Source organism: Sinohyriopsis cumingii, chromosome 13 (assembly GCF_028554795.1).
Source record: "Sinohyriopsis cumingii isolate HCF-2022 chromosome 13, ASM2855479v2, whole genome shotgun sequence".
NCBI classification, from domain to species: domain Eukaryota; kingdom Metazoa; phylum Mollusca; class Bivalvia; order Unionida; family Unionidae; genus Sinohyriopsis; species Sinohyriopsis cumingii.
Window position 1 is genome coordinate 25299539 of NC_142973.1, and position 25011 is coordinate 25324549.

Below are 25011 nucleotides of genomic sequence, written 5' to 3' on the forward strand. Positions count from 1 at the left end.
TGCCTGAAAAGAATGCACTTCAAGCCGTACAAAAATATCATTACTTTCCCTATCTTTATTAAACCCAGCTTGCTACGCCAATAGAATTGTAATCAAAACCGACACAATAACTATTGACTGCTTTATTAGCATATTGTGCTGAAAATATGACAATTGTCCATGGGAATAAAAGACTAGACCTTATGATACCTGTCAAGGGTCAACTAAGTTCGTGTTTTGTCCAAAAGATGATGAGGTATTTGTGTATCCTTTACAACACACCAAAAATCAATGCCACCAAATGGAGAACCCCTGCTCATGTTTTATCCTATATTGGAAATATTGTTTTTGAACAATGAACCTCAACAACACGATCAATAGAATATAAATATTTTCATGCATCCATATCAGCTGTTATTAATAATGTGTATGGATTATTAAAGGATATTTGGATTTAAAGAATTAAAAGTGATGTCCTTAAATTTTCCATAATATCGACTTTAGCAGCAACATGGATTTTTAATCAAATTAAGTGAATAATTTCCTTAAAATTCTTAATTCTATAGTAAAGCACCGAGTATAGATTAATGAAACTGCGTAATCTTTCCTTAAACAAGCAGGCTGATGCTGCATGTTAAGCCCATGATTAAAACATTTCTGTAATCTGTGTGACCTTGACCCTAACATCAAAAAGCACGTTGTACAGTGAATTATCTCAGCTCCATAATGATGGATCACAAGTATTAATAAAATACATTAAATTGTTTAGAGAATATAAGCAAATCATGTTGGTATTGTGTTTTTTTTATAACCAAAGCCTTATTGCAATTTTTTATGACTGACCATGACCCCAAGGTGAAAGGACAGGTCCTGGCTTCATAATAAGTCATTCCAAGTATGAACAAAATACATTTTGTGGTTAGCAAATATTAGCCAATATATTTTTTTAAACCAAACCCTTATGCAAAATCATCCTAGTTTCATAATGATTCATCCCATGTACAAATTAAATCCATCAAGGGGTTTAGGAAATCTGAGCAATGAAAAACCAGTAACCAAAACCTTAACACAAACGTTACATAGCTGTGGCCTTGAACATAAGGTAAAAGGGCAAGTGACCAGGTCACAGAAAGAATTGTCTCAGCTTTATAATGACCAATACCAAGTAAGATCAGATCCTATTAAGGGTTTTAAGAAATATAAGCCAATAAAAATCTTTAACCCAAACCATAAAAGACTAATGATGCCACCACTTACACTAGAAAAGCAACAACTTATGTCTTGCATTCCCATTATTGTGGGCTCAACAATAGAACATATTGATTCTATTAACTTCTCTGAAGCTGAAATGTAATATGTATGTCATATACCATAAAATAATTACAGTATACATATTTTACATATTGTATTATAGTGTGTGTGTCAAAAGATGATAAATTTAAATTTAGGTGACATTAATTCTGTTAAATAAATAAACATATTTTTTGGCTATCATTTTCAGCTGGGGTTTTTCACTGAAATTTGAATGAAATCAGTGATTACACAGATCTATAAAGCTTTTAGTGGTCTCTGCTAGCCACAGTCAAACAGAAAATAAACTCAGACAAAAATGATAAAACCAAAAAATGGCTCCTTTTCAAACTTAAGTTTTTGTTTCAGCCTTTATAAATAAATTTTTTATAGAATTTAACTTTTAATTGGTAATACAGTGCCAGCATTATGCCAGTATACCATCCCTCCCTCCCTCCCTCCCTCCCTCCATCCATCCATCCATACATACGTATCAAATTAGAGGTACTATAATGAGTTGATAAAAAACAGAGTTTCTGTTATTAAATACTACATAAAATACCATTTCACAATTCTAGCATGAATGGTACCTGAAAATTTAATAATAAAACTTTAACCCAAATCAGTGATGCATAAAATATGGGCCATAAGGACTTACTACTGAAAAAACAGAGTAGTACTCATCTAGGTGCATTCCCTCAGGATGTTTCATGATTCTGGATTCAATAGAATGTACATAGCAAGCAAATAAACTATGTAGTCATGAGCTACCACTAAAAGTACAAATTTAATCTAAACCTGTAAATTGTGAAATGTAGGGCACAGTGACTTGCAGGTATGGTACTCAGCCATTTATTTTCAAAAACATAAATTTAACCATAGTCAGTAGAGCAAGAAATATGGGTGATCTATTTTTTCTGATAAGGGAGTAATAATCCTCAAGATGCATCCCCTAAGAAAGTTTCATGATGACAGTATGTGTCACATGATGTTGTAAAAACAGTGATGTGGCCGTGAGCTAAATGCAAAACTTTACCAAAGCCAGTAAAATGTGAAATGTAGGGCACAGTGTTCTTTATTTGTTGAAAGGGTATACAATCAATATTCATGATTCTAGCATGAACAGTGATTGAGAAATAAACTTAAAACACAAAACTGAACCAAACTTACTGATGCATGTAATATGGGTCAAAGTGACCTACTTTTGCAATGAGGGTGTTCTTATCAAATTACATTAAATCACCAAGTTTTATGACTCCTTGTATAAAACTATGTACACAGTGCTTAAAACATTTAACCTAAATGCAAATCCTAACACCAAGACTGTGCAAGTAATGTATAGTTACCACACCCCTACCCAATAGCCTAACCAGGGGAGGATTAAGTGCTTTAAAACCCACCCCATACTGCTGCCTTGGACCCAGGAAGAAAGAATGGTTATAATGTACTAGGCTTTACATGCAGATATGCTTTTCTAAATGTTAACAATGACAGCAATACTGATGGCAGGCTTGGTACAATAACTCAACTTCATACAGGTGAGCTACAAAATATAACATCAGACATGTGCAATAAATTTTCTGGCAGCAGAGCAGGAGAAAGTCAATGTGTACAAGGAATGAAAGTGAAATAAAAATCGTTATAAATGTTGAATCAAAAGCTAAAGAAACTCAACATTTTTCTGAAGCAAAAAATAATCCTACTTACATGATTACTCAAAGAGTTGCAATCTGGTCAAGTAAACTTAGGAGGTACCATATGTATCTAATGATAAAATCGATGCATTTTATACCATATTTATCCAATGATAAAACCATTGATTTTTAATGCCACATTTATCCAATGATAAAATCAATGCTTTTTATACCATATTTATCCAGTGATAAAACCAATACTTTTTATACCATATTTATCCAATGATAGAATCAATACTTGTTAAACCATATTTATCCAATGATAAAATCAATACTTTTTATACAATATTTATCCAATGATAAAATCAATGCTTTTTTATACCATATTTATCCAATGATAAAACCACTACTTTTTATACCATATTTATCCAATGATAAAACCAATACTTTTTATACAATATTTATCCAATGATAAAATCAATGCTTTTTATACCATATTTATCCATTGATAAAACCAATACTTTTTATACAATATTTATCCAATGATAAAACCAATACTTTTTATACCATATTTATCCAATGATAAACCAATACTTTTTATACAATATTTATCCAATGATAAAATCAATGCTTTTTATACCATATTTATCCATTGATAAAACCAATACTTTTTATACAATATTTATCCAATGATAAAACCAATACTTTTTATACAATATTTATCCAATGATAAAACCAATACTTTTATACCATATTTATCCAATGATAAAACCACTACTTTTTATACCATATTTATCCGATGATAAAATCAATGCCTTTTTTATACCATATTTATCCAATGATAAAACCACTACTTTTTATACCATATTTATCCAATGATAAAACCAATACTTTTTATACAATATTTATCCAATGATAAAATCAATGCTTTTCATACCATATTTATCCAATGATAAAGCCAATACTTTTTATACAATATTTATCCAATGATAAAATCAATGCTTTTTATACCATATTTATCCAATGATAAAACCAATACTTTTTATTTATTCAATGACAAACCAATTCTGCAAACATAAACACACATCTCTAAAGGCTATTTTTGTTACATTTACATGTGTAACACACACAGACACACACACACAATTTTACTAATGATATTTTTGTCTGATAATAAATCCACTCCCTACATTCTCACAAATTTATGAAACCAGCCCTCTGTTCTTATCATGGAAGAAAAACTGTAACTGTCCACTAAAGAAGTGAAGTTTTGAACACTGGATTCCTACAACCCGGCCCAAGATGGAAATTTCCACATATTTTATTCCTGCCTTGAATTTTTTTATTTTTCATAAAAACTGCATTAGTTTCCAAACATTTTCATATCATATTTAATGGAATAATTTCAGCATGTTTGCATTAAACAAATTTACTAGCCATTTTGAATTTCTATTTTGTCCTCAGGTACCACACAAGTGATTTTCCAGACCTTTTTCAGATCCTTGAATCAAAGCCAAAACAATGCAGCCGTTCAAAGCATAATTAGTCAAAATGGAGGAGGGCTATAGGAAGATTAAGGGGGTGGTATCTGGCAAATAAACAGGGCAATCTGACACTGAGCAGCCAACAGTAGCCTGGGCTCAGTAACAGCAGTCTCAAGTGGGCAAGATAAGATCATCCCTCTATCCTCAAACTATCCAACACAGACCAGTGAGCTAAGTGCCCCTGGACAACCTGTGAGAGGTATCATCAAGTGTTGTGGTCAGTTCTGAGCATTTGAAGACAGAGATTTCTGGCTGATATGTTTGATAAACCCTATCTACCTCTTGTCAGCAAACAATTAGCACTTACAAGAAGGCAGGCTCACAACACAACAAGAATGTGGTTACTGTTAAAGTCATGACCCAAAATGTTAGACCTCACACACAATAAAGAACACCTATGGAATTCATTCTTCCTCTTCCATCAAGTAAATCTTTGAATTTGTCTCTCCATTCAGCTCTGTTGAATTCTCACAAATAAAAAAAAATATCAAAGGAGGCTAGGTAAAAGAATAAAAACAAAAAAGAAGGCAAGAATGAAATATACAAGGATGGCTGCATGGTCAGATAGATAATGGGATGGACAGAAAGCTGAAAAACAGATAAATATATGAATAGAAAAACAGACAGATAGACAGACACTGATTTTCATTAAGTACAGTGGGCAGTTTTGAGCACTTGAATACAAGATATCAGCAGAGACATTACCTTGATGGTCTTGTCATCAAATAATGTACATTTATAAGTGCACAGGCAATTTTGCTGAACAAAAGTGTGAATATCAAGACAACAGGCAGTCTTACTAATAAACAGTGTGATTATTGAGACAACAGGTAGTCTTACTAATAAACAGTGTGACTATCGAGAAAATAGCCAGTCTTACTAAACAACAGAGTGTGACTATCAAGACAACATGCAGTCTTGTTAAAACATTAACCCCTGGAGGTTTTTGTTGTTTCTGCCTGAAATTCGAGTAGGAAACATTTTGAAAGCTATTTCTGAATACATTCAAATACATCAACTTACAGGTGATTTTCCAATAACCTAATGCCTAGTTGTGTAAGAAACATAGTTTTTCATTGGCTTTTTGGCTCGTGCATGAGCAGAAGGGTAAAAGTTCTTTTTTTTTTTTGCTTAATGGACATATTATTTTTGTATCGAGACCACTCTTTATTCCAAATGCCCATCATATCCTACTTTTTGCAAAGGTTCATCTGTCTGTATTGCAGTTCATACCAGTCTGTCTTAGATCTGAGACCAAAAAGTCTAAAATCTAAACACAAAATTAAATTCTGACCACGGGTGAATTTAGGGTGGAAAACAATCGGGTCCAAAAAATGAGGCTTTTCCATCTGTATTTTGTAGTGCAACTAGAAAAACCAGATTATTTGGCATCACTGTAGAGCTACATCTGTCTACCTTTCTATAATACCACCCACTTTAGTGTATCATATATGACCTTGACACTACAGAGCTCGGCAGTAGGCTACTACCTCATGCCACGTAAACTCGTCATCAGGGGTTAATGTGTTAAACAACACAGAGTGACTATTGAGGCAACAGACAGTCTTGCTAAACAACTGAGTGCAACTATTGAAGTCAAAACATATCACTGATCATTAAAAAGACCCATGGACCGAAGATTGACTATTAAAAAAAAAATACATAGTTATCCATATTCAAAAGACCTGCAGTGCAAGGTTATTTCAAATGTTTTCGTTCAGAGTTCTTGGGCATGTTTATTTCTCAGGAAGTAAGAGACTGTGCACCAGGGTGTGTTCAAAATCACATTGTGATCTAGACAAGATGAGGGTGCTAGGGTGAGACAGGGTATGGTAACAGTCATGAGGTCTTTGAAACCCGGATAAAGATTAGCAACAAGATTACAGGACCATTTCCCATTTAAATTTTTTTTGCAACAGAATCATAGACTTCAAATACTACTGACATTTTTAAAAAATGTTCTTACTTCTTTTACAATTATCTTTATGTAGTTATTATTCCCTGTGAGCACTGGGATGGCCTTGAGTACACTCAGCATGTTTTAAAAGGCAAGAAATGAAGCCCAGGTATATGTCCCATGATGTTGCTTCAGCTGAAAAGGTCTATACACCATATGTACTCACTTATAAGTCGAGTAAAGCTGCAAACAACAAAGATCCTGATCTGCCATAGCATAATGTGCCAGCAGATCAGGGTCTATGTTGTTTGATCTATTGATTATTCCTAACAAAGTGCACAGACCCAGATCTGCTGGCACATTATGTAATTGCAGATCTGGGTCTGTGCAGTTTGCAGTTGGACTCATCTTATAGGCAAGTATATATGGTAAAGAAACTTGGACTTTGTATTTTAAAGATTTTAAAAATTTTTGGCTTTATCTTTATTTTTTTTGGTCTTGTTATAGACACTTAAACCTACTTGACACTGAATAACAAGGACTGCTAATGTATCAACCCATACATGCATGCATGCATGCATCCATCCATCCATCCACATGTATCCATCCGCATGCATCCATCCGCATGCATCCATATGCATGCATCCATGCATGCATGCATGCATGCATCCATCCATGCATCCATCCGCATGCATCCATACGCATGCATCCATCCATCCATGCATCCATCCATGCATCCATCCATGCATGCATCCATCCATCCATGCATGCATGCATGCATCCATCCATCCATGCATCCATCCATGCATGCATGCATCCATCCATCCATCCATGCATCCATCCATGCATTCATCCATGCATGCATCCATGTATCCATCCATGCATGCATGCATCCATCCATCCATCCATACATGTAGACAAACTTACAGACCTACATACATAATGGCATATCTCCATAATCAGAAAATGTTTATACAGTGTGATCGTGATTTATGAGATCCTAATTTATGTGAATTCAAAATAATGCAAGATGGGCAAAATGCAAAAAAGATTGCTACTATTGAGATAACTCTCTCATACAAATAGATTGTGCCACCGTCGCAGGAAAACATTACCCACAATGCCCAGTTCTTATGCCCCCCCAACATTCTGTTTATTGTGACCTCAGAGATGCATATGTATGTACATGTACAAATTGTTTGTTACAATTTTGAAACGTTATTAGTGATGGCATCTAAAAGATGAGCAAGTGATAGTCCAAAGAGACCGAAGAATGCTATTTCTTTAGAGGTTAAACTTGAAGTAGTGAAAAGGTATGAAGCTGGTCAGAGTACCGCCATGATAAAGCATGCTTTGAACCTTAGTGAAAGTACATGTAGAACAATACATGACATTGCGGACAAAATAAAATTAAGTGTGAAAGCTGGAACCTCCCTTTTGAACCAGAAAAGTTGCTATACCCGACCCAACAAAATGGACAGGATCGAAAGGCTGTTGGCATCGTGGCTTGATGAACACTACTGTTCAACGCAGCTTTCGTTTTTTTAATTTCACATACATATATGTTCTATTGATTAAAATTAATAATTTAATGTTTTTATTTTATGTTTTCCTATGTTTTAAGTTTATTTCCCTATGCTTTTTATGAAAACTTTTATTATTTTTTTATTTTAATCTACTTTGCAGAAGCATCCCCTAATTTTAACATACTGTATTTATAGAGAGAAATTGATCTCAATTTACGCGAATCTCAAATTATGCACGTGCTTCAAAAATAAAACCCACGCGCAAATTGCAATCACACTGTATTTATCATTTCTGTCTTCTGCTGCTGTTATATTGCTACAATAACTACTACTACAACTACCTTGCATATCTGGAAGATACCATATTGATAAGATTTTCAAATTCAATAGTTGAACTGCAAAAAACCAAACAAAAGAATTTAAGGCACTAACAGTAATACACCAGAGTTATAATTGTTTCCACTTAAACTTTATGGCTTAACTCTACACAGATCTATCAAGTTTCTGACCACATTCATTAAACTATCTTGGACATCTGAGAGCAATCCTGTTTTGGATCTTATCTAGTGCTTCTGACATCCATGACAAACCAGAGCTTTTCTTTTCCTTCCCATCTCTGATCCCTGATAATAAGGGACAGTAATGGGTTCATCTGTAATCTTGATCACCCCTTTATTGCCCCTTAATGGGGTGGAGAGCTTAATTGAGAGTGACAGTAACAGAACAGCAGTAGGGTAATTTGTTCCAAGTCCTGCCCAATACCACAAGACAGAGGCCTGTGACAGAAAAAGCCATTCCTACTGAATTATTGCTCCCACATTTGGTTTTGTCTTTTTACAGCACAGCAATTCAAGTATGTTATTTAGTGGCCAGGAAACTGGAGTAAAGTGCCTTGCCCAAGACAAACCACAATAGACAATCTAGGCTGATCTGAGGATAGGATTTAAACCAGCAACCTTTCAGTTGTGACTACAGCATGCTAACAGCTCAACCACAACAGTTCCTGCCTCCATTAGTCACCTCTTATGACTTGTAAGAGAGTACATCAAAACTATTCTGGAAGAAATATGTCCAAAACCTGTTGTATCACCACATCTTCCTAGTGACTCTTGCAAACACCCTTTTTCTGCCAAGTTTCCAGTACAATCCCACTCCAGACAAGCTCTAATGCATGCTCTCCTTGTTTCTGACAAGTTTCCAGAACATTCCAATTACAGATAAGCTTTCCTTCATCCCCCACCCTTGTTTTTGACAAATTTCCAGTACTTTTAACACTTACAGACAAGCTAACCTGCAAACCCCCTCCCCCCAATTTCAGCAAATTCCAGTACTTCCCCACCACAGACAAACACTCTGGCATTCTGATACATGGTAATAAAATAAATCAACATTCTGTTGATTATTTTCCCTTATTTTAAAATCATCAATACTAATGATTCATCATTCATATTTATGTATTAGTCTTACCATGTCCTTGACCCTTGACATGTAGACCCAAAATCTACAGGTTTCTTTATTATCCTAAGTACAAACCATCCACAAAGTTTGGTCAAGGAACCTTTTCTATAATTTTTTTAAATAATAATAAACTTTTGTAAAGGTCAAAATGACCTTGACCTTTTGATCTCTAAGTCAATAGACCTGTTTCTTGCAAGTGCAATCCTGTCATAAATGTTCATCAAGGTAGATGGTCTGAAATGAAGTTATTATGCGAAAACATGTATTGCTTCTGATCACAGTGACCTGACCTTCGATCTGTTGCCTTCACAATCTATAGGCTTCTTTCTTACCCAAAGTGTAAGCAAAACTTTGGTGAAGGTACATGGATGCAAAATCTTTGTTCATAAACATTTTGATTGTTCAGATGCAGTGCTTTTGATTTTTGGCAATTGCTACATTATTCCAAGAATAAGCCATTCACAAAATTTAGCCCCAGTCCATTGTAAAACTGTTCTGTGTCCATATTTGATAGCAGATTGGCATAACTTGTATAAACTTCAAAGGACATCATGCCTGCATGTTTTCTATCAAATTTGGTCAAACTCTCTTCAAAGGATTTTGAGCAGTCTTTAAAAAGTTTTTTTTTCACATTTAGTAATGTTGACCATATCTGACAGTGGCTTAACATCAATGGAGTATGTTTGAAAGCCCAGCATGCTTTCTGCTTCCATTTAGTTGAATTCTGTTAAGTGATTTTTGAGAAAAAATGTTGAATGGTTTTTTCTATTTTCAGTAACTGTGGCCATACTGGATATTAGAAAGATATCAACTGAACCCATTTGAAAGGCCTTGATGTCAGAATGTTTCCTGTTTGATTATGAGCAAAATGGTCAAGCAGTTTTTGAGAGGAAGTTGTAAATAAAACTTGAGACCAGTCAACACATGACGGCAGTAGGAAGGACAAAATACCATAAGTTCATCTGGCCTTACTGATTTAAAACTGTATTTTAGTTCAAAAATTGAAAACAAAAAGAAACTGTCAATTTCTTACAGACATTATGGTATAAACTGAAGATTTCTATCTTCAAAATTGTTGCTTGCAATGTACATTTTGAACGATTGCCATTAAAATAAATCAGTGCATTATTTATTATGCGATGGCTAGATTGAAAAAAAACATATAAATGATGACTCCAAGTCAATGAATAAACTGAATATTGCTGAAAGCTAAAAGCTATGAAACCCAAGCAATTGTTAGGAATTAAGATAATTAATATTACATATTACCGTGCTAAAAGCTTTGAAACCTAAGCAATTGTCAAGGAATAAAGATAATTAATATTAACCAGTATAATGCTAATTGCACAAACCCCAGGCAATTACTAAGAAAAAAGACAATTAATAATGCATTTCACATAACTGTTTACAACAAATCTAAAAGAGGCAATACATTGCAATACACATATACCTTTGGACATTCTTTGCCATTTATATATTAGAGGGGAATTTGACTTCTTCTTGAGTATTTTCAATATAACAAATATAATTGTAGACAGGGATGTTTTCTTTTCGACACATACCCCACTGCCAGTTTTAAAAATAACCACAGTACACCTTCATTATAACACTGCCCAAAGAAGCCACAGTGTATATTATCTTACAGTGAGACCATCATAAAATGAAAGTTTTCTTTCTTTCTCTGTGTCCCCGACCTTTGACTCCAAAACTGATGTGTGCCTTTCTTGACTCAAATGCAAACCATCCAGAAAGTTATTCAATATTTGTGGCATTTTGTGGAAGCCATTATTCCTTCTTGGAGGCACCATGATCTTGACCTCTAACCTTCAGCACCCATAAATGCAAACAATCAACAAACACATGGCTATAGCCTGTGGTTCAGAACTTATGTAGTTTTGTGGAAATATTATTTCATGCTTTCAGGTCCCATTAACCCAAAATTAATAGCTAGCATGATTGTCTCATACATAAGCCATTTACAGAAGTTTGCTCACAATAGGTGATAAATAAATCAGTTCTCATACAGAAAATCAGAAGGTGTCTTTCCCATCTCAAAAGCAAGCTATTTAGAAGTAAAGTCTAGATATCTGGTATATAAGTCAAGTTATTTTGTGGAAACAGTTTCCTTTATTCAGTCCCTGTGACCTGACCTTGACCTTCACAGCTCCCATATTTAATTAGTACTCTTACCTATCCAGACAAGCATCTACAGGCTTACAGAAGTTGTCCATTATAACAAAGTGTTCATTATAATAAGGATTATGTTCTGGCTCATTTGTCTTTTTTTTGTGGGTGAAAACTGTCTTAATTGAAGAGAAATTATCTTTATTATGGTAAAGTTGTCTTTATTGTAGGGTGAATTGTCTTTATTGAGGGGAAGTTGTCTTTATTCTGGGGAAGTTGTCTTTATTGTAGGGTGTGGGGGGGGTGTCTTTTTTTGTGGTTAAATTGGCACTTTCAGCAAATTATTATCTGTACCAAGCTGAGGAAATGGGGGCTAAGGGCCTTTCTCAAAACACACAAAAGCTACCAACCAAGGATGGCAACTGAGGATATCAAACCCTTAAACCTTTGACATCACAAAGCCTGATGCTCTACTGACTCAGCAACCACTGCTATTATTGTTGGGGAAAAAGTCTCTCAAATTTGTATCCCGCTTTTCATTGGCCCTAAACAAGACAGTGATTTTAACAAAGAGTGACAGTAACTGAGTGACAGTGGGGCAATTAGCTCTAACTTCTGGGGAAAAACTCAAGATAGCAACCAATGAAAACTAAAAGAAAAATTCAAATTATAGCTCTCTGAAACAAAATGATCCAACAATTGCAAAACTAGATATATGTAAGCTTTTTATTCTGACATAAGCAAGACAAAACACATCCTTGAGACATGTTGGAACATTACTGTATATAGAGTACTTACTTAAGAGGTAGTGGTGAATTTATTTTACAGTTCTGAATTTTTCCAAATCTCTGGCAAGCAACCTTCAATTTTATATTCAAAAAAAGAAAATTGGGGACAGCCATATCTGCCCAAGTCTCCCTGTTACTGATACAATTGCCATTCCATGTTAAAAGAAGTTGGATTCAGCAAGAAATAACAAACATTAAAACATAACACAAGTTAAAACAAATATACATTCTTTTAGCAATGTTTGCCACATTTTGTTATGTAAAAGATATATTTTTCATCTTATGAAATGTGATGCAAAAACATTTTCTAAAATCAACCAGGATTTATACTGATTGTAAGCAATATAAATATTTGTATGGCCTAAATCAGTAAACTGAAACTTCATGATTTTATATGCAAAATGCTCATGGAGAAATATGTATAATTTGTTAACCTTCGCTTTTATATGAAATGGTGTCTCTAATACCATCAGTCAGTTCAATAGCATTATTGTGGCTCATCAAACTTTAATGTTTTTGTTTGATATGCACTATGTTGTTGAATAAATTAGAACTGACCACCAATTCAAATTGATTAGAGCTTCCGAATCATATTGCTCTCTTCTGTAACTTTCAATATGCTATTACCCCGCCCCCCCTTTCTCATATGCAATAATTAATGAGGGTGGCACTTTGAAAGAAAAGAAGATGCTTGGATGTCCTGAAAAAGTCTATTGTCACATTACAAGAAAATCTTTTGGTCTAACGATAAGTCATCTTTCTGGACAAGTCCACATAAACTTCTGCACAGGGCCTCCATAAGCAGCATAACCCCACTCCTTCCAAGAATAAATAAAAAAGTACACACACACACACAGACACACACACACACACATAAACAGACATACACACACACATGTACTATTTATGCTGATAAACCAGTATAGATCTAATATTACTTTCTGATACAATAACCAATAATCATTCAATAAGATTTTTTACAATCAAAAGAAATGCTCAACTTATCATAAAAGATTATGTTAAAATAAATGTAATATATTAATAAACAGCTGTTTTAGATTTGAATCAGAAAGTAGACAATAACAGAGCTTAATGGCTAACTTTTTGCATCTGTCTGCATAATTAATAATGCAACTGGGTGTCATCCTATATCTTTATAAACTAACCATCTCTGTGTAACATGGCTTAAGGTTAGCAAAAGAAGACAATAATTTTAGGTAAACATGCTTGAATAGCATGAATGTGTATTGTTAATATAGCATGAAATGTGTATTGTTAATATATCATTACATGTGTATTGTTAATAAAGCATGAAATGTGTATTATTAATATAGCATGACATGTGTATTATTAATATAGCATGAAATGTGTATTGTTAATATAGCATGAAATGTGCATTGTTAATAAAGCATGAAATGTGTATTGTTAATACAGCATGAAATGTGTATTGTTAATATAGCATGAAATGTGTATTGTTAATATAGCATTAAATGTCCATTTTAATAAAGCATTAAATATGTATTGTTAATATAGCATGAAATGTGTATTGTTAATATAGTATTAAATGTGCATTGTTAATATAGCATTACTGGTAAATGTGTATTGTTAATATAGCATTAAATGTGTATTGTTAATATAGCATTAAATATGTATTGTTAATATAGCATTAAATGTGTATTGTTAATATAGCATTAAATGTCTATTGTTAATATAGCATTACATGTGCATTGTTAATATAGCATTAAATGTGTATTGTTAATATAGCATTATATGTGTATTGTTAATATAGCATTAAATGTCTATTGTTAATATAGCATTATATGTCTATTGTTAATATAGCATTAAATTTGTATTGTTAATAAAGCATTAAATTTGTATTGTTAATAAAGTATTAAATGTGTATTGTTAATATAGCATTAAATGTGTATTGTTAATATAACATTAAATGTGTATTGTTAATATAGCATCAACTGTATATTGTTAATATAGCATTAAATGTGTATTTTTAATATAGCATTAAATGTGTATTGTTCATATAGTTCTACATGTGTAGTGTTAATATAGCATTAAACGTGTATTATTAATACACATGGCATATCATAAGCTGTGTATCATGATATGTGTCATATCAAAAGTGAACTGCCTGTACCCAGCCCTAACAAACACACACACCTGACCAAAACAACACACACTCTTGGGGGAAAGGCATATTTAACATCCAAAGAAGGTCTATAATTTGGGTCAGTTATGTATAACTCTGACACCTTTCCTTCTTTCAAGTAACATATATAAAAGCACAGTTCAAGGTTGAACAAGCACCTAGAAAATTTTAATAACCATGCAATCAAAATTACCACTAAAGAGGCAGCCTTGCATTTCATACAAACTCAAATCTGTCCCAATGGCCATCTGTACACAGCAGTCATCTGTCATAGTGGCCATTCTCATTTGCCCCAACCCAATTTCCTATATAAATGTTCTGCGTGTTATGGTCACTTGCCTTCTATGGTCAGTGGCTAGATGTTTCTTAAACAGCCTTGGTTTCTCCCAGTCTCACTTGAGCATATCAACAAATAAACATTTGTTTGATGAGCAAGGTATTATTTAGATAAAGTTAAATCATATGAATTGATGTACACACATTTCACATCTCAACTGTATTCACTACGCCCAGCTCACATTAACATGGTAACTTAAATGTGTCAATATGCGGGGTTAAAAAACATGGTGGTTTTCATTCTAACAGGAGATGGCTGAAGCAATTCATTTGCTGGATGGTGGGAAAAGCAGCCATGTTATTGCAGCAGAAAAAGAAGTCACTATTTCTGTAAGTGTGACAGGAATAGTTTAACATCTTCATCTACTGAATTATTGTTATGAAAAAAGTTAATCTTTGAGAAGAAATATGAGTTACATCCCTTTTCATTAGGTTCAGGAGTCATTCAATATGTAAAAAATTTCTGTAAAGCAAGGTGAAGTTTTGGCTCACAAGTCACAAAAATAGCCATATATGGGTTCTTTTGATTTCCTACTTACTCATCACATACCTCTCACATAAGCTAAATGTCTTTTGATCTCAGCAAGTTGATCAAGTGGCTAATCAATATATTGTTCCTGAAATTTATACAAGATGGCTGACCAAAGAGTTTGTCTTTTTCAGTTATATGTAAACTGTCTGTAAGTAATGAAATTAGTATTTTGTCATGGTGCACATAACAAACTAACATCAGTGATTATTTTAAATCAGTGATGATCTGATTTATACAGTGGATTAAAGTGGGCAGCATACAGTAATCTTGTTGGCAGCATACAGTAATCTTGTGGGCAGCATACAGTAATCTTGTGGGCAGCATACAGTAATCTTGTGCAGAACACATTGGAAGAGAACAACATATACGCATTCATTTACAATTCTGCTGAATAGTGCATGATAATGTACTATAACTACTACTACTAGTAGGATATTTGGTGGATGGGATACGCTCAATAGCTAAATTTTGACAGGTGAACCTGTCTACAAAGACCATTTTTGTCTTTTCATATGGTGACCACTATAGATAGATTTACTGTACAGTGAATCCTCCCTAAACCTGACAATGTGGAGACTAAACAATTTGGCAGTTATATAGAACTGGCCATTGTACTGAGGCTTGATTGGTACTTAAAAAAGAACCCTACTGGAACTACTATGTGTTAAGTCTACAGAATAGGCCATGTTAAACAACCCTACTGGGACCAAAGTATGTGTTAAATCTACAGAAAAGGCCATGTTTAAGAACCCTGCTGGGACGAAATGATGTGTTAAGTCTACAGAACAGGCCATGTTAAACAAACATACTGGGACCAAACTATGTGTTAAGTCAACAGAATAGGCCATGTTAAACAACCCTACTGGGACCAAATGATGTGTTAAGTCTACAGAATATGCCATGTTAAAGAACCATACTGGGACCAAATGATGTGTTAAGTATACAGAATAGGCCATGTTAAAGAACCCTACTGGGACCAAACTACGTATTAAGTCTACAGAATAGGTCATGTTAAAGAACCCTACTGGGACCAAACTATGCGTTAAGTCTGCAGAATAGGCCATGTTTAAAGAACCATACTGGGACCAAAGTATGTGTTAAATCTACAGAAAAGGCCATGTTAAAGAACCCTACTGGGACCAAATGATGTGTTAAGTCTACAGAAAAGGCCATGTTAAAGAACCATACTGGGACCAAATGATGTGTTAAGTCTACAGAATATGCTGCTTTAACCTGGAGCTGGTAAAAGAAAGTTTGACTGCATCTGGCAAAATTTCACTTGAATATTCAGTAAAGCAAGTTACAGAATTAACTTTGGAAGCAATTATTTTTTTATATATATTTCTATAATATCCAGAAAAATTGCAAAACACTTAGAGAACCAGTGGTTATTGATGCATGGCATTAATTTCCTTCCAAAAATCACACAATTTTTCTTAGCCTATTTCAACTGAAAGCAAAATGAAGAGTATATAAACATAGGAAGAAGTAGATAGCTTGTATTCTACTTTAATTTAAACCTATGACCACAATGCAAACTTCTGTACACATAGCTAAAAATCACAAGCAGGTATCCAGATCTATAAAAAAAATAGTATCTACAATACTGGGTACATAGAATATTTCTTAAATATTGAAAAAAAATTCCAACCTTGAATTTCTTCATTTAGTAAATTTATATCCCAGCTCTGCTAATTATCAGTAAATGTCCACACCACTCACTTCACCACAATGCCAAGGGACTACTATCTCTTCCCACCAATTGATTTTGGCATGACAAAACACCAATCTGTATTTGCCTCATATTTCATTTAATCTTTGTGACTATTGACCAAGCAAAGAATTCCCTTATACTCCTTTGGCGTTGTCCTTGATTAGGAGCTGAGAGATTGGAGAATGCTTCAAGTAATCTCCGTTGTTCTCCATGCTAAACACTTCAGTTCTAAGCCTTTTACTGACGGGCATTGTTTGCCAAACTACAAGCATTGCTAATGTAGGGGGACTTAGATAATATGCTGTTCAGATATAACACATAACAATGGGCATCAAGACGTACTAGAAAAGTAGGCAGTGTGCACGATTTATGCGACACCCCTAGAAACAGCAAACTGATTCAGCTATTGCAAATATTCTATTGTACTTGGGAAAGGAGAAAGTCATTATTCTACCGCTATGAATTCCAGTGAACCCTTATTAGGCTAACTCCATTTTCCCTGACCAATGTGTGATTCATAAATTTTGTGGCATGGTATATATTGATAATTTGTAACTTCTTGTTATGCCTTATTCTTCTCATGTCAAAAATGACATTTTCATACACATCAGTGATAAAGAAAATACCAAATTTTCCAGGATGTCAGATTGATTTGAATTTCCAGCATGCTGACAAAAGAATACAAATTTGTTTTCAAATGAACTGGGATTTGCAAACAAATGGATTCATTTTCAGGATGATATAATGCCCTTCGATAATAAAATGACAAACTACATGTGTAATACAATACGAATACTCTATCTGATATGGGTTTGAGAGGTATGGAGTCCAAGGTAAAAAGCAAGCGAATTACAGAAATTTTTGTCTTTTATTCCACTTGTGATTGGCCTATTCAATATCAAGATGCCTTTAACATTTAGTTGAAATCCAAAAATAAGTAGATTTGTGTTTGGAAAACATGTATGCTCCAATAAAGACCAGTCAAGTTAAAACTATGATATTTAAAGGTGAGGAAATTTTGTTCTTTTAAATTGCTAAAATGGCATTAAAAATCTAATTAGGTCAACAATTTATGCATACAAACATGCAAATTTAATTTCAAATGTCTCACTTTTACTTACAATATTTAACCCTTTTCAAAGTATGAAACTGTGGAGTGGAACCTGAATGCATCCCTGTGGCAATCATTTGATACCCTGACTGAATGTTTAAACTGAATTGATTCATGGTGATATAAGCATTCCACATTTCTACTCTAAATAACACATGATCCAATAGATCAAATGTGTGTGATTCATATTTTATTAGAAATTCAGCTATGTGCAAATTATGAGACCAGGGCCTGCATATTGCATCAGTGTAGAATGTAACCTTGATTCCAGGGTCAAAAAAAAGAGGGTCAGCATATTAAGGAAAGAATTGTCTTAGCTTCAAAATAATTAACACAAAGTATGAAGAAAATCCACGAATAGGTTTAAGAAATATAATAAAACTTGACACGAAAGGCAACTGATATGAGAGAACACCTGTCTTGAGAAACTAGAGTCTCAATGCATGGATTTATTGATCATATAGTGTTAAGATCTTTCATGAGAGAAAATCTATCTTGAGAATGCATGAATTAGGCAGAATGAGTGGTCTTTCAAAACAGGTTCTACTGTATAAGGAAATGAAAAGTGTAGAAAAGATTAAAGTGGTCAGTCAGAGCACAGGTGGCAGAATAAATTGTCTAAGCTTCATAATGGCTGATCCAGAATATAAGGAAAATACAACAAGGAGTTGAGTAAATATAAACAAACAATAAATCATGAACCAAAATCTTAAAACAAATTTCTATGACTGTTACTTGACTGCAAGGTCGCAACAGCAAACAGAGTGTTACAAAATGAATTATCTTATCTTCATATGATGAAATTCTATCTTAGTGTTTAGGAATTATCGACAAATAAAAGATCTTTAATCATAACCTTAATACAAATTTTCTATGACTGGGACCTTGATCCAAGGTCAAAGGAGCAAGCATACATGTCACCTAATGCATTGTCTTAGCTTCATAATGATTCATTACAAGTATGAAGAAAATCAATTATGGAGTTTAGGAAATAAAAGAAAATGAGAACAAAAAATGTTAACCAAAACATTAATACAAATTTCTTATGACTGTGACCTTGACTCTAAGCATGTCATAAAATGAATTTTGTCTTACCTTTATAATAATTCAGGCCATGTACAATGGTAATCTATGAAGTTGTTTAAGAAATATAGGCAAATGAAAAAATCTTGAATCAAACCTTCACAAAGATTTTCTATGACAAGAATCTTGACCCCAGGATAAAAGGGTCAAGCGAGTATGTCACAGAATGAATTGTCTTAGCCGCACATTGATTCATGCCTTGCATGATGAAAATCTATTAAGTGATCTAAGAAATATATGCACCCAAAAAAAATGTGTTTTCAGGATAATTTTTCAAGTTGCTATTTATCATTATTGTCTGAAATTTATGCTAAATAACAAAATATATGAAACAAGGCAAACCTAAGTAATAAATAAAATATATTCCAGTGTGGTAGGTCTTTAATTTACAATCCAAAGTTTTCACAAAATTTCACTTCCTCACAAGTTTCGTCATCTACACAATGTTGAATCTTGCAGTGAACTGTGAACACTGTTCAATACTGAGACTTCTTTCATACTGGGACTTCTTTCATCTCTTACAGAATTCTCAATCTGTTGGGCTGATGGTTTTATCATATTTTTAAATCAGAGTTTTTCTGTAATTGTTTAAAGAATCTTGTGAACAAGCAAAATAGTTTCCAAAATATCCAAGATCTTTTATTTCTGCCCTGTAACTGTTATAAAAAATGAATTTTCCTACAAATACTTGCTCAATGTTTCACTCATTCCTTGTCATGCCTCAGCTGGCACATAAGGTGGTGCGAAAGCACCACTGCTGATGGTCTGCAGCCCTACATGTGATAGTGTTCCACTTCAGGCCAGATTCCTTCATCTCTTTCTCTATAGTCTTTCTCCGTGTCTCTTTAGGACCACCACTCTATTATCCCCTGTCCTTCAGAGGGCTGTCCTGGTTGTACATCCAGTAAAATTTGGAACTGCATGACCTAGTCATCACCAACTTCTTTTCTTCAGTCTGGACAAGAGATGTTGATTCTGTCCTTTGACGAAGTTCTTCATTTCCAACCTTATTTGGCCAGAAAATGCCAAGAATCTCTATTCTTAAAGTTAGCTTCCAGCATTCAGAACAGTTCAGCAGCACTCCAATGATAATGCTTCAGTAATTCCTTCACTTTTTTTAGAATCCAAGTTGAATGAACTCCTACATGTATTTCAGCATATTAAAGTTTGATCTGGTCTGCTATTTCTCCTACAACCAAACTTGTATAGAAATTTAAGTACCTGAATTGGCCTTTCTCTACATAAAATTTGATGAAAATCTCTCCAGCTAAGCATTTTAAATTTTATCTCAAATAATTTTATACACATTTTGTGTTTTAAGACCAGGAATTTAAACCATGTGATAATCATATTAAACCAAACACCATTTGTGTCCTTTCAGTTTAAGTGACCTTGAGATTCAAATCATATGGTGTCTTATTTGTTTAAAATGTAAGCCAGCCACAAAGTCTGGTCATGATTTATGGCATTGGACTTTTGTGGAAACCTTCTTGGAGTCCCTCTTACCTTTACCTTTATCTTTGAATCCCAAAATCTTTATGTGTTTGCCTTCTCTTAAATGTAAGACATCTATACAGTTTAGTCAAAGTGTATGTTACAGAACTTGACTAGTTTTGTGGAAATAATTGTTCCAGTTTCCATGACCTTGTTCTTTGACCTTTCAATCCCAAAATGTAAAGGTGATTTATCTATTTCAAATACAAGACATCCACAAATTCTGGTCCAGGTAGGGATAAAGAACTCAAGATAACATGCAAACAGATTCTAGCCAACATGACCTTGACCTCTGACCTTTTACCCTAAAATCAACAGGTGTCTTTTGATTTTATAGCATTAACACAGTTGGTTCATGTATCTGATGCACAAAATATTGCTTGGAAACAGTATCAGTTCCTGTGACAATAACCTCAGACCTTTCAAGTCCAAAGTCTATAGGTTTCTATCTTGCCCTGAATGCAAGCTACTTAAAAAGTTTGGAGGCTCCCCAAGTGGCCAAGTGGTTGAAAGCACTCACCATTATGGATCACTGCCATCTCACCTCTGTCTGTGTGGGTTCGAGTCTCAGGTTCAGCCAATGTGGGTATGTGAGAAAGCTTGCCAGTAGCTTTTTGTGGGTCGGTGGTTCTTTCCGGGGGTTTTCCCCGAGTTCTTCTTCCACCATTTATACTGGCCGCCATGTATAGCCTATCCTGTGCTGAAAAATGGCGTTAAATCTATGACAACAACAAAGTGTGGTAAACAGTGGAATTATTGTGTGGAAACATTAAATAGAGAACTGATGGATGGATGGAAGAATGGATATTTTTAAAACATGAAATGCACCATCTTATAGTGGGCAGATAAAAGGAAAACACAATACACACTTTTTAGCATGACTGTTCTTATAAAACAAGAAAACTTCTCATAGCAATGATACATAGCTTATGAAGTGGATAGTAAATCTGTGATGAATTAAAATGTAAAAATCATAACTATGTTAAAATTTACATATTTCATACAGTGAAAATTACATAGGTATCTCGTTTAATCTTGTCCATCCCTTGATATTATTATTATTATTATTATTATTATTATTATTATTATTATTATCATTATTATTATTGACACCTATCTGGACACTGGATTGGTCAGCAGTCATTTAGACATTCAACTTTGCAATAGTTGATTGACAGGTGCTGCACAGCACCAAGCTGGGTCAAGTCACTGTGAAAAAGTAAAGTGGCGAACTGCCAAGAAAAGTTATATGAACTTTACAAATAAACAATGACAGCAATAAAACAAACTGTACTTACTGCCTCTGTTGAGTGGAAACTAAATTGGCATTTCTTGTACAAATGAATTATCTGTCCATTTTCAAATCCAATATCTGCAAAGAAAAATAAAATCTTTGAAACAGTAAAGATTATACAGGAACAGAGTAATTGTCAAACCACACCATGAAAATAACAAAATAAATTTAAACAGACGTGCTTGTACTTTTTTCCTAATACATATGTCTGCTTCAATCCAGCAATTAATATTTTCATCCCTTTCTCCATTTTCAACCATAAACAACGCGGTTACAAAGGAGAAAAAAAATGCAGAACAGTTCAAAGAGTGCAGAGAAGACATCTTATCAACAGTATAATTTTAGTGTAGGTGGGGATTATAATAACAAGTTTCTTGTAATTGACTTATGATACAAGGTAAATCAAATTGAATTCATCCAAAATCAGTATTTGTTAAGGGATTGCTAAAAATATAATTTGGTTTATGTTCGTTTAGTATGAAGATATCATTACTCTCTGAAAGACTTATCCAGAAAAAAAAATGCTTTCTTGTCCTAGTTACAACCATCAAACAACAGCATGTGACTTGCAACAGCATGTGACTTGCAACAGCATGTGACTTGCAGCAGATCCCTGGCCCATGTATTATTCAAAAGAATAAATTTCCAAAGATTATTATTTACTTATTTATTACAAAAGTTCAAATGTTTCAAACTTTGTGTTACATTGATTTGCAGGACTGCTCCAGTGGCCTAAGAGGTTAGAGCATCCACCTCAGATGTGGGAGGTCATGGGTTCAAACCCTGGCTGAGTCATACCAAAGACTTATAAATATGGTACTAACAGCTGCCTTGCTAGGCTCTCAGCATTAAGAGATTAGTGTTAGGAGTGGTTAGCCTGGTGTCAGGATAATGTGACTGGGTGGGACATACGGTACATGGCTGCGGCATGATGCCCCAGTATGCCCCAGTGCTATACATTACTATACATTGCAGCACTGCAGACATCGTAGCAATATGACTAAAAAATTGTTAAAGCTACATTACAAATCCAAATCACACACACACACATTGATTTGTACACCATTGTCTTCCAATGTTCTCTGGGCCTCTGGATGTAATGTTATGAGATTTTCCAAATTGTGGAAATGTGATCGTGGTGGTTTGGATGTTGTGTAAGGTCTTTCAATTTGTACCAGTGCTTCTCTGTGACTCAGATGTGGTGTAATGACATCTTCCAACTTGTACAAATACATATTCTCTCACTTAGATGTGGTGTAACGAGGTCTTCCAACTTGTACAAATGCTTTTTCTGTTGATCGCATCTGGAGTAGCTAGGTAATCAGGACCTCCAACTGGTAGAAATGAGATTTCTGTGACTTGGATGTCGTGTATTGAGATCTTCCAATTTGTACAAATGCACGGTATTTCAGATGTGGAGTAATGAGGTCTCTAGCCTTGTACAAAAGTGTTCTCTGTTGCTTGAATGTGGCATAATGGGGTCTTCTCATTTATTCAAATGCATTCTCTGTGGCTCAGAATGCTGTAACAAAATCATTCATGGCATAGGAAATCCATGAACCTGAGGAAATCATTGACCTTGGATTAAAAGCCACCAACAACAGCACGTGCCAAAGCCCTTTATCAAACCAGACTGCAGAGGTTTAAAGCTATCACACTTCTGCTGTACTATCCAGACCCATTTTTTATTCGTGTCAATTAAAAACTTTATAAAAATCTCCATGAAAGTCATTTCCTCAATACAATAAAAAATAGCTGACCAACAAAAACTCCTCAATACAATAAAAAATTACTGACCAACAAAAACTCCTCAATAAAAAATTACCGACCAACAAAAACAAACATTTTGGTATTTATCACCTTTACCAACAACTTCAACCCCAGAAAGGACTCTTCAAACTTGTCTTTTTTTTTGGTACAACATTATCAAGAATGATTTCAAGTAAGATTTTTATTTGGAAATATTTATGATCAAGTAAACTTCTCATATATGGACTATATTTTATTTCTAATTGAATGCTTTCAGGCATGGACTATATTTTAGTTCCAATTTCTTGCTTCAAGATATAAATGATATTTAAGTTCTAATTTTATGCATTCTGAATTTAAGAATCAAACATGTCTGGTTTTGAATCTAAGCTGATTTCAATTATTTTGAGAAAAAAAGATTATTTTTTTTTAAAACTCAAAATGATGTACTGGTACTATCTGGTACCAAGCTTCAGGAAATAATTCAGTCTTGTATACAATAGTGTGCAATCACTCAAGGATTTGGCTACTTTTGCTTCATCTTAACAGAAATATGCTACAATCCACAGATCTGAAGGAAAATATTTAGGTAAATATTGCCAGACATACAAGTGATACATCATCTGTACTCTCTCCACAGACTGACTGCAAATTACAAATGACTTAATCACTGCCCAAGTTGATTCTTGGTGAGATTCTCTATGACTTGGGCCAATAGCTTACAGATCGAACATATTCCAAAGCAGATTATTACAAATCTGCATTGATTTTTTTTTGTCTACACAATTATGATACATTTTTTTCTACTCGCAGGAGAGAAATCAGAAAATAACATTCTTTGCTTCCATAATGACAGATTAGTATCCATTGTGTTTTAATGAAAGGAAGTTCTATTGTTACTCTCGCCAAATTGGAAAGACCTCTTCTCAGGAACAAGCAGAATAAAGGCAAAATGCGGTGAAATGAGAAGAAAGTATTGATTGTGCTCCATTAAATTGTAAGAGTTTCAATTTCATTAAGCTGAGAATCAATGAGACAATTGAAGGGAATCTGAGTTGGACTAATGAAGGAAGCATCACAAGTTCAGTGCCTATTATAATGTTGCACGGGTAAGTACTTGAGGCAAATAACGGCTGAACATCTGAAATCTGTGTTCATATTAAGTTAGTATACAAAATCACTGAAAAAGGTTAGAGGTAAAACTATGGACTGCATATATGGTACAGCACTAAGAAACCAAAAATATCTGTGCAGGCATCATTATATGGTCTGGGAGTAAGCAGACAGTTCATAAGTT

At 34.1% G+C, this 25011-nt stretch overlaps 1 protein-coding gene across 1 annotated transcript in view; it reads right to left on the bottom strand.

Moving 5' to 3' along the window:
• The window catches only part of LOC149785081 (uncharacterized), a 303926-nt gene that overhangs the window by 206139 nt on the left and 72776 nt on the right, over window positions 1-25011 (bottom strand). The window contains exon 2 of the mRNA XM_089978816.1: window positions 21970-22043. The gene's annotated coding sequence lies outside the window, so the exon portion shown is untranslated. The remainder of the gene's footprint in view (window positions 1-21969; window positions 22044-25011) is intronic.